The following is a 12,227-nucleotide window of genomic DNA, read 5'->3' as shown; positions in this document are numbered from 1 at the left end:
ACTCTCTAATCATGTTTACTTTGAAGGAAGCCAGTCGTGTCTTATAAATGGCATTTTATATTTCTGTGCATTTCTTAGGATGCCTTTGCTATATCTCCTAATAAGCTAGTTGTGCTGCCCTGCCTTCTCTGATATACTGTAGCTACTTTAGAAATCAATCAGAAAGTGGCTCACTCATTTTTCCTTGCTGTCCAATGTTTCAGCTACAGAGGGTCTACTACTTACCCTGTATTTGCGCTCCTCCTCAAACTTCTCCTCGTACTTGTGGATCTTCCTTTGAGACCGTGGATCTTCTTGGAGAGTTGGACTGAGGTCAGCTCTTGCTGGTCGTCGTCACCGCAGGAGCCCAGAGAGGAACTCCTTCTCCGACTGCAGGATAGAGACACAGCCATAGAAATAGAGGACTGCCTGTTGCTATGGACACAGAGTCACGTTGGACGTTGCACACGCCTTTACTCTAAACACACAATCTGATGACCACCCATTGTAAAAACACACATGCATGAACACACATCTAATCACACATTATTGACTCCCATATCTTTGTAAATAAAACAGTGCCACAAAAACAGTAACACATACTCAGTCACAACAAACAAACCTACACACACACACACTACTCAGTCCCCAAAGTCAACAGTACTGTAAGTCCATGTTGGTTCCTCACCTGGCAAAGGGTGTGCATTGGGCGGCGAGGGTGGCACCTCGGTGTCATCTATGTACTGCTGGCAATGACCGTAGGCGTGGAAACGGGGGGACAGCATGGGGTCGCTGTCCTCTTCAATCAGCTGGCGAATCAGGCGGCCCCCCACTTGGGGCGAAATGCACGCCTCCTCGCTGTCCATACTCTCCCGTTGCCACGACGAGTAGGCCGGGACTGGCTCTGTGGAGCACACAGAAAATAACACAGGTTAGTCTGATAATGACAGAACCTCCATGAAACACACACACACACTAAAAGTGGGTTAGCCAGAGTCCACTCCGACTCGCCACTAATTACACTGTGGTGAAAATAACCATGCAGATGTCTCTGACCATCCCAATCCCAAGCTATACATAAATTGGACTGCTCTTTGATGCCTCTGGTTGGGATAATGCAGGAGCCATGGCCTCCCTGGTAGAGGAATGGAATGGCTGTGACTCCAGAGTTAGCCTTGTCCCATATCGGTTTGTGATGTCTTCACAATTCCTATGGTCGTTGTCATCAATTTGCAAGACAGCGCAAGCAGATATGGGACCAGGCTATACGGAGAGTGACTAGGAAGAATATTGTTGGACTGTGTATGTGAGTGAGAGAGAGAAAGACCACGGCATTGTACCGACAGCAGGACTTGTACTGTATCACAGATCAGTGGAGCACACAGGCTGTTGTTGCTAGGAGAGGAGGGAAGGCTTCACTTCACATAGCCTAAGCCACCACCACACAACAGCATTGTAAATACAACACTCAGCCAAGGATTGTTCTACTGACTGTGTATGTAGCTGCCTGCACGTGCGTTTGTGTGGACGTGAGAGAAACCACGGTATTGTACCACAGGAAAACGGAGACCATGTAGGCTACACTGCACACTGGAGAGGTAACATAGCCAGAAGGGAAGGTGAGAGCAATAACAACGTCAGGTTTCCATATCACCAATGTAAACATTTAGAAGCATCAGAATTCAGGAATCACTCTTTGAACACATGCACACCCACGTGCACACACACACACCCTGTAGCTGCACATGCATGTTTTTCTAAGAAGGGGGGCGGATTGGGGCTCATATGGGAAGTGATTTGGGTTCGAATTTCCAAATAAAACAGCATTTTTTTTTGTTGGTTTACATTTCTCAAAATGGATAGATAAAAGCTTAATTTGCCATTTGTGTCACTTCAAAGTGACCAAAATGACGTTTTTACCAATAGTAGTCCTACAACAGTTTTGCTTACAAATCGCAGGTCGAATTTCCCCGGGTAATTTTGACGCATATTGTTTGATATTCTCTCGCGCACATAGGCCTATCTGCTGGTCGTCACTAGTTACCACTGTAGCCGATTTTGCTTTGTGGTTGTGATAACTGTGGAACCCTATCCGTTCCTCTGATCCATCCGACTACAGCAACACCCAACAATACAAATATCTACTGTATATCTCAATATTATAAACGAGTTGAGTTATACAGAATAAAAGTAGTGGCATCTTTAGCTGACAAATGCATGTAACGGTTAATATTGGCTCCTGGTTGTCGGTCCGTCTTTTCTGTCTTTGCTACAGTTGATGACGCGCAGCAGCACATATTTGAAAACAGAGGTCTGTAACAAGTGCTTTCATGTTGCCTTCTTGAGTTTCTGAATTAAAGGAATTGTGTGCGATTTTCATTCCTAAGGGATTGAGAATATGTTCCTATAGTGTGTAGCCTAACAACTTGGTATCTGGACCGTGTTATAGGGTATACATGGTGCGTTCGTAAATTACTTTAGAGTGCCAGAATGCACTCGTGTGTGCTCTGGACGTTCGTAAATTCCGAGCGTTTCGGCTCTCGTAGCGTTCAGAGCGCACACTGGACGCTCTGGCGGAGGAGTAGGATTGATCGGAGCGTTCTGACCTCACAACGGCTGTCAAGCACTCACGCTAACTGGCTAAAGTTAACTAGCTTGCTAGTTACTTCCAGACATAAACGAGAGAACATCCTTCTGACAATTTTTTTTCGCCCTAGCAGAGCTGGTTAGGCTGAATTTATGTTATCCGGAGCGTTGGTAACTGCTGGCAACAATTTAATTACGATGTTTTTTGCCGACGTTTACTGACACCAGCCATATTCAACGAGTGTTGAGCGTTCATAATTCATCAGTATTTCTGCGCTCTGCAAACTCAGACGAGAGTGCTCTGAAATCGGAGTAGTTGCCAGAGGAATTACGAAGGCACCACCATAGACGTGATAATCACGACAGCCAGCTAACGTTAGCTGTCTGCTGCTATAAGGCAGTTTGTTAGCTGGCAAGCCAACGCGCATTGCTAGCAAATATGTAGACTTAGCTGTCTACTATAATTTTTTCTCTTAGATGTTAGATGTTGAGTTTACAGTTGCAACTTTTGATTGCGAATTTTCCAGACGAGTGTTTGCACTGTAGTGATAAAGCAGATAAAGGCGCTATACATATACCGCAGTATAGTTGTGACTGTAAATTAAATTACATTTTACTGCTGTAACGTTCATAGCTAACTCGACTTGTAAAATGCATTTTTTATAATAGTAAGTACTAGGTTTTCCTTAGATATTGTAACTACATACCAGTAGCTGTCTAATACTGACCAACGATCTGAGTTTGTTTACAAAAAAAGGACAACTGTCACCCCGATAATAATTCATAAACACAAATTACATAACTGAGACTTAGGCTATGAAGTATGGCTCGGGTCATGGAGGTGCTGGCTTGGAAGGTACTTAGTGTGTGCGCGGTATGCTACTATAGGACTACGTGCGGTTTTACACGGTCTTTCAAGGCATGTCGGGACTGCCTGGGGCGCGGGAGGCGCGGGAGCAGTAGCCTAGTCTCCCTAGGCAGAAGGTTGCCTCACACAATGTATCCAATCAACACTGCTACTTATGGGTTTACTAGATGACAGTGAGCARCAGGTCAACCTCTCAAACAATTCAACGTGTTTTAACCTATTATGTCAGCTTACACAGCCAAGCAGCCGATAGGGCATTCACCATGGAATTTCAAATGAGGTCTTTAAATCAACCAGCACAGCATCTAGCCCATTGTAGTTGAGGTATGCCATGCTGTCATGCCCCTAAAGGTTGGGATGTGATTGGTTGGGAGCAGAATATGCCCAATCACTGTTTAATGATGTTGCCATACACTGTAGTGATGTTGCCATGCAGTAGTAAAAGGTCATGCAACAGGCATTTGGCCTTTTTCCTCTCTGTTCTGTCTCTAATGGGTTATTTGTATCAAGGCAAGACAAGTCCCGGTTCCAATGCCAGAATGCCACTTACCCTCATAATAACTCGACTGGAAAACACTTTTGAAATCAAGGAAAGGGGCGYTAAAGAATGGGCAATCTGGAGGAAGAGAGAAAAATAAGGTGATAAGAACAGACGAGATGGAGGGAGGAAAAGAAGATAAGATCCAGCCCGGTCACTCTGTTGCATGCGAAAGGTGAAATGAGAATCATAGTGCATCATTCCCAATGACAGAGACATTACACAGTAGTAGACAAGTCCTCTACTCTAACTAGCTCTATGTACGTGGGGCTGGCACACAGCACATATCTGTCACCATGACTGTAGTTGGCACAGGCTGCACTGGGTAAAAGGTCTCATGCCACTGTACCATCCACCGTCCCAACCATCACTACCTCATCCATTCCTATTGCAACAACCTCATCTGTTTCCCTGCTTACCCCCTCTGCAGGACACAGGTACTTATAGATTACCTTATGCATAACAAAAACGCTCTTAGTCTCATGGCTCTATATTTAAAGGGGAGAGAAAGGACCTACTGCCAGACAAAAAAGACCCCGAACATCACTCAAGTTCACTGCTGTTTAATCAAACACTCAAAACCCAAGCTCTGACTAGCCTTGCTCTTCTCTGGCTTCAAAAGATCCAAGCGTTCTGATTGCCTTGCCTGCGTCTAGGAGAAATGCTTCTTGTGATATGGGAACGCCATGTCACGGTCAATCATAAGCACTCCCCTGGGAGTTGTAACTCTCAGTAGCTCAGAGGAGTCTAAAGCATTATGCCTTTAAGAAGGTACCTCCTGTAGCATGGGATTCTTTTGTGCCAGGTAACACGCAGAATGTGACTTAAAAACAACGTCTGTTTTTGTCCTCCCTCACCTCTCCTCATCCCTCCATTCCTGGCTGTGAGAGAACAACACCTGGTGATACCTCTCACTCTTTCTCCAGAAAACACACACTATGTGCGTGTGTGTACACACACACGCGCTGCCTGCACTGCCAAAACCCCTAACACCAAACCCACATTGGCTGCAGCCCTGACTGACTGCATAAGTTAGCATTTCTATGCAGACAGACACTACCTGAATATTTATCTGTCTATCACACTCACTTTGGAGCGAACAAGGACTAAGCACCAGGCTTACACAGTGCTCCTTAGCTAAATAGGACAAACATGTCTCAATCCCGACCACTAGAGGGCGTCTGAGTGCTTTTTGCTCCGTTGGTACTGTACTGTACTAGAGACACAATTCAAGACAAACAGTGCTGTTTGAGTTGGAAGAAATACTGAGTCCAAAGGAAATGTTTGAACAATATTTTCCTTAAGGTGTGACCTATTTCCATTGGGGTTAGGCAGTTTGGGTTGGGCATGACTGCTGCCTGCACCGAGCAACCACGCAGGAAATTATTTKGTTTCCAATATTCAAGTTACTATAAAAAATGGTGCCCATGCATGTCCCTTCAAGTCTGAAACTGCAAGTGGACTTCTTTCAGGTAACTTGCCCTGTGCAAACAAACATAAGCAATCTAACAACTCTGCATTCAGTCTCGCTAGTGTACAAAAACACACTTTTTCAAACTCCACCCACCTCCGACCTTTCTTACGCAATCMCTCACAAAAACAATCAGACAAGTTGTGCAGCATCTAACAGCCTTTCCTTCCTGATACTCCAATCCCACTCAACAACATGCTGCTAATAATTGTTGCACCATGGATTTAAAGCTTACAGAGAAACTAAAATAAAATTGTTATTTTCTAATATCAAACTCTTTTCTGACATGGTTTAATCCCCCGAAATCCGCTGTATTACAGTTATTTAACAAACATATTGAACATTTTGAATGGCTGCGAAAATCTCGCCAAGGTCCTTTTTGASTGACATTMCTTTCACWKAAAAAAAAAKCAAGCAGACATGCCCATGATAGACTAATGAATAATAGAATACCTCTGTCTATTTCTGTATAAACTATGCATGACCAATGAGATTCGATACCTTGGCATGAATAAACAAATAGACACGTCATTGCTTACATCCAATGCCATGTGCAGAGTTGAAATCCAACCTTAATGAACACCACCACACACACACACAACTTATTGTTCCTAGGGTTAATCTAATCATGCAGGCACACACACACACACACCATACGCACTTAAAAAACGAAATGCCAGGAGCGTTTGCAATATCAATGGGAAGACAATACATCCAGACCATATCAAACAAGATCAATGTCAATCCCTTTAAGAAAAGATAAAACCTCAACGCCCCTTAAACAGTACAGTATTTTTCACCTGTAATCTTCCCCTTTAATGATTGTTGTAAGCAATCTGGAAGCTATTCACAACCACACAACTGCACAATAACTGCCAACCAAAGGCGAAACATGCCAGCAGCATGTGCAAACTGTAAATACTCACTCTTTCACTCTTCAATAACTCATGGTAGCAGCACGTACAACACAATATGCTATGCTGTTCCCATCACTTGTAAACAAAAAAACTCCATGTGGTCTGATGAAACAGGAGGCACATTTGTCAAAAAGGCAATAAAAAGATCTGCCATCTAAATGCAATATGCTGCGCCAAGCTGTGTACACAAGCACAACGCCTTCAGTAACGGTGCAGCTTCTCCAGATATAGAAAGCCGAGAGACTTTAAGAGCATCTGAGTCCATAAATCTTCTTGAAGACGCAGAAGGAGCCACCACAACAAGAGGAGAGGGAGCAGGAGGGTTGCAGCTGCCACCCAGACACCCATGTGCTGCCTAGAAGGAAGGAAGGACTGAGGAGTGTGTGGAGAGGGGAAGAAAGGCTGGGGGGGGGTTGGACTCAAGATTTACCTCCCCAGTTGTTATCGTCGGTCAGCGCTGACAGGTCCAAGCGGGGTACGTCCTCGCCACATTCCTGGTCCGAACTCCGCCGATGACCCCCTCCTGTCGGCTGTTTCACAGCTACTAGGCAGCTCCTGGATCTTCATACTACTGAGTCGTGTCTGCACAACCATGAGAGACACAAAACAACAAGGGCTGGAGTGAGCATGGTCCTTAAGTTCAGCCATACACTGCCTCTGCCTGGCCCACCTACCACAGCCCTTGCAGGGGTGTGACAACACTCCTGATTGGTCCACCGGCGTGTCTGTGTGTGTGTGTGTGTGTGTATGAGGTTTCATGCCCCTCCATTTTCCCTCTGGGTTCCCACCCCTTCCTCTCTCTCTCTCTCTGTGCATATGCACTGATCCTTTGGAGTGATTTGTCTCACAGTAGCCCAGAGCAGAAGGGAGGGGAGAAAGGAGGGGGAAGGAGGAGGAAAAGAAGGAGGAGGAGAGAAAGAGGTATGGCAAAGAAAAGCAAGCAGATTATTCGCCAGACGCCAGCTGAGATTTTTTCCCCTCTCTTCTGCTGCAGAAAGACATCCTTGCCTTGGAGGAGTTCTCCCTCCCTCTTTAGGCTACCACTCTCGCCTTTCCTCCTTCCTGTGCTCTCTTTCCCCATCGTTTTTCTTTCCCTCTTCCGAATCCCCCCCTCTCTCCCAATCATTTTCTACCCTCTTCACCTTCCCTCCCCCCTTATCTGCAAATACCATTATCTCTGTCGTTGTACGTCTACTCTTTCAATATCCCCCCGTTCTTAGCCCTTTCAATGCACAACCAAATGGAAGCTTCTTGACCATAGCACTCAAACATCCTATCAGATGCCAGCCTAGCAAAACGTTAACAATCCCTCAACATTACCGAATGTGAATTGAGATGGTGGGTCATGCAGGCAGGGCGTGCGTCCAAAAACAGACAGGACTTTTTGCTAAAACTGAGGGGGGGGGCTAGCTTCCCCTCACTTCCCCTCTAGCCTCTGCCTAGGCGTGGGACAGAGTTATTTTAGGAACAGATCAGGGATTTAAACTGCCCCAGCCTCATAAATGCCACCTATAAAATGAACTGCCATTGGGGGGTGTTGTGTATGATTACTGGTAGTGGTATAACTGGGGGGTGGAAAGGTGAATGTTACTGTAATGCCAATGATAGGGAGTTATCAAGTGCTCTCAGCTGTTGACTGGCAAATTGCTTTAATGTGACTGATAGTGGGAATTTGTCCCAGACACCCAGCTGACCAACGCTGGGGACCATAGACCATGTAAAAACGGACATTTAAACACTCTGAATCTGAATCTCAAAATGTCCTTCCTTTTCGCTCTTAATCTCTCCTTTCCTACCTTCAGTCAAGGAGCATACTGTTCATTGTTTACTGGGAAAGTGAACTGCGGCCACACAGTGTGTGTGTGTGTGTGTGTGTGTGTGTGTGTGTGTGTGTGTGTGTTGTGTGTGTGTGTGTGTGTGTTGTGTGTGTGTGATGTGTGTGTGTGTTTTGCGCACATGCGTGGTTAGCTAGAAACCCACACACGGTGTGTAACAGGACACCCTCAAAGGTAATCTAACCCGAGTTCTAAAAAAAAAGCGAGAGACTCTCAGATTCAAAAGCACTTCATGTTACAGAACACAAGCAAACAAACACTTCAGAAGGAAAACAACTACCGTTCAACCCCAATCAATCAACTCATTTAGGTTCATATGATTGATATGGGGCCATTACCAGGCTGTTAGGTCAAACAATAGTAACCTATTGACTACATCTGAAGTTGTGAAGCAAGAGCTGATTACCTTGAGATGGACTGGGGTCAAAGACGTCAAAAGAAGGACAACACAGCTACAAAACATTTTCTCAAGTGTTCTGTGCCCTCTTTTTCTTTAACTGTTTCAAAGCACACTTCTTACACAACAATTCACCTGATGTCATTTCTGCAATGCAGATCTCTTTCGGGCACTGAAACTAGTCGCCCTTGATACCACCAAAGGGGTMATTGACATRCAAATTAGGACAATTTAATCAAATACTTTCAAAGCATCGCCCCATTAGAGGTTATACAGAGAAAGGACTAGAAATGTAATGTGATCAAATCACGTTTCACACATGGACGAGCTAATGATAGGTTTGATTCAATCTTTTTCAGGCACATTAATCATCATCCTTATTGCAGTTAATGATCACATTAATCATCATCCTTATTGCAGTTAATGATCACATTGCTGTAAGAATGACAATAAAAACGATATAAAACGATATGATATATAGTAGCAGTCTAAAGTTTGGACACACCTATTCATTCGAGGTTTGTTCTTTATTTTTACTATTTTCTACATTGTAGAAAACTAGTGAAGACATCAAAACTATGAAATAACACAGTTGGAATCATGTAGTAACCAAACAAGTGTAATATTTTATATTTGAGATTCTTCAAAGTAGCCACCCTTGAGTGTGCAAAGTTGTCATCAAGGCAAAGGGTGGCTACTTTGAAGAATCTCAAATATAAAATACATTTTTATTTGTTTAACACTTTTTTGGGTTACTACATGATTYCATATGTGTTATTTCATAGTTTTGATGTCTTCACTATTATTATACAATGTAGAAAATAGTACAAATAAAGAAAAACCCTTGAATGAGTAGGTGTGTCCAAACTTTTGACTGGTACTGTATATATACACTGTATTACTGTTTTTAAAAAACGTTTAATTACCATTTTCAGGAAATGTTTCTATCAACAAGTCTCATGGAAAATACTACACACAACAGAATATAAACATCTGTAATCCAGTCCCAATCATTTCAGGATTAACCCAGACTCCACTAGTAGACATGAGAACAGCTTGACCGCGGCGACGCACTTACCTCTCGGCTGTAAATATCACTGCCATCACTGACTGTACATAACTACTGTACTATAATCGCTTTATCCTAGCACAACTCACTAACTGATCACATTACATCATACACTAGTCGCCTTGGGTAGAGTGATGCAGAGGGAGACCGAGGGTACAGCATTCAGCATTGCAGATAGAAATTGTATGAATAAATATATAGCAAATATATGATAGATTCCTTTACTCTAAATGTCAGTGAAAGACATATCTGTTCTACTAGATATATTTCTATCTGAACGTTCCACAATGTTGTGCTCAGGCTTTGGGGTTGGATTTGTCCCACAGGGGGTGTTCTTTCCATTGTTAATCTGTTTGTTAGGGGTTTTATAGACAGGCTACACACAAACACATGGTGGATTTTAGGAGGATGAGGCTGGGTGGTAATGACAGAAGACACAGACAGGTGGAGAGAAGGGGCTCGTCTGGGAGGGTAGCGTCACATTGGATGAGGAGGCTTTACACAGCCACAAGTGACACGCACGCTAGAACACACACACACACACACACAGCTGTAGTGCATCTGATTTGTCGTGTGTCTACTGAACGAGCAATAACCCCCTTCACCCACATTTTTGTGATCCATTATTACTACAATACAATCCTGAGATTTTCACAATATTATACAGATGCAAGAAATCAGAATCTCCACCAAGTAAGCGTCAAGTTTTGTTTTTTTGGAGGGGGGTGCTCAAATTTACATGATGTCCAAGCTTTTATCCAACCAAATAAGATCCCTTTGAAAGTTTGAAATGTCTTTTGCGGCAGGGTACTAAGCAGTACAGTACTGTAGGCATTATAGCTAAAAGCAAAAGAAAGACTTGTTTGTACAGTTACATTCCAGGTCCCATTGATCTGTACTGTACTGGTTTAAGTGTCCATAATTGATGTGTGGAAGTCTTTAATCTCTTAAACCTGTCCTTACTCCCTGTACCTCCACTGGCCTTTGACTGTGTGTAGTATTGGGGACAGGGCTGAGATGTGGTCACACACACACAAACCACACACTTATCACCACCCAACACTACACCACAATCACAACACTACTGACTGCACACAACCATACCACACACAACACAGAGCACACACACTACACACACAACCACCACACACACACACACACACACACACACACACAAAAGCTGGAACAGTGAGCTCTAGAAGCCATTCTAGGTGTCATCGTTTTAAAGAGGCTCAGGCGTGCCACACACTGATACACTTCAGAGTGTGTGTACGTGTGTGTGGTGACCGAGGCCACCACTCACTAAAGCCAAGGCTGTAAAAGACTCTGTCCAAAAACGTTTTATGACGGTGTGAAAGCCAAACAGGTCAAATGAACATATTTCTCACATCTTTCATGTCGACTTGAGTTGCTTCTAGGATAACAAGCAAGCAATATACGGACGAAGAAGCGTTCCATCGTGCAAATGACTGAAACACAAAGACTGTCTTTGTGTTGAATAACAGTAAACCTTAGTTACAGATTAAACAGACAACATAAAACTGAGCTTCAACAATACCGTTAAAAATATGCTTTAAAACAATAAATCTAGTCAAGACATCAATCTGCCTTAGGTTGCGTCCCAAATTTCCTTCATAGTTCACTACTGTTGACCAGCGCCCCTAGGGAACACAGCCTCTGTCTTAGTAGACCGATCAAGAGCACTAATCTACTTAGTACACTAATTGGACCTGCTGTCAGTAGTACGCTCTGATGTCACTAGGTGCTGGGTTCCCTCATGCCACCACCTCTGATCTGACACCAACAACCAGCAGAGAGGTTGGCACAATAACCCTTTACCCCTAGGACGCCGTGCCACCATGCCAGGCACAGACTGCATCTCAGTGGGTACAGCCTGTTCTGAGGTGGTGAATGTGGAGGAGGTGGAGACAGAGAATTGTGTCACTAAGACCCATCTGGACTGTGTGTGTTTGTGTGTACAGTTCTGTTGTAGAGTCACATTAAGTGTTACAGATTAGCCTACTGTACTAGAAAGCAGATGGACCAGTAGATTACATAGGACTGTTTCCATCTGTATACTACCTTAGCAACTATGACCTTATCACTATACTAAATATCTCCAGCTGCTTCTGATGTTTTTAATAGCTACACAGTGCTTCACATTTCGAAGTGATACAGAGCTGCAGTGTACAACGTTCACAGCGTTTCCCATCAAGATGTGTGGATAAGTAGTTTTTTTGTGTGGTGATTTTCATTCAATGAAAAGCTTAAACTTTGTTTTGGTTTCTTTTCTACTTCTCTTCTTTCCATATTGTGTCAATAGTAGTGATTCATTGTTGCTTTGCTGTCAATCTCTCCAAGGGATGTCTGCATTTCCCCTAAAGAGAAGATGTTTGGCTGTAACATTTTGACCAGCAGAGATGTGGTAGTTCCACATTGCAGTGAGGGGACCAAAATAGTATCTCATTTATCTGCTCCAGTTGTTCATTGGTCAGGAACAAACTCTAGATGTTCCCTCAAACCCCTCTTCCCTCAGACCCTTCCTCTTCCCTCAGACCCTTCCTCTT

The 12,227-nt window shown here is 43.7% G+C and overlaps 1 pseudogene; it reads right to left on the bottom strand.

Moving 5' to 3' along the window:
- LOC112078587 (protein FAM13A-like) overlaps positions 1 to 7,061 on the bottom strand; it is an 18,972-nt pseudogene extending 11,911 nt beyond the window's left edge.
- Between the last annotated feature and the right edge of the window lie 5,166 nt (positions 7,062 to 12,227).

This window comes from Salvelinus sp. IW2-2015, unplaced genomic scaffold (genome assembly GCF_002910315.2).
Source record: "Salvelinus sp. IW2-2015 unplaced genomic scaffold, ASM291031v2 Un_scaffold5911, whole genome shotgun sequence".
In the NCBI taxonomy this organism is placed as follows: domain Eukaryota; kingdom Metazoa; phylum Chordata; class Actinopteri; order Salmoniformes; family Salmonidae; genus Salvelinus; species Salvelinus sp. IW2-2015.
This window is presented reverse-complemented; position numbering and strand designations above follow the sequence as displayed.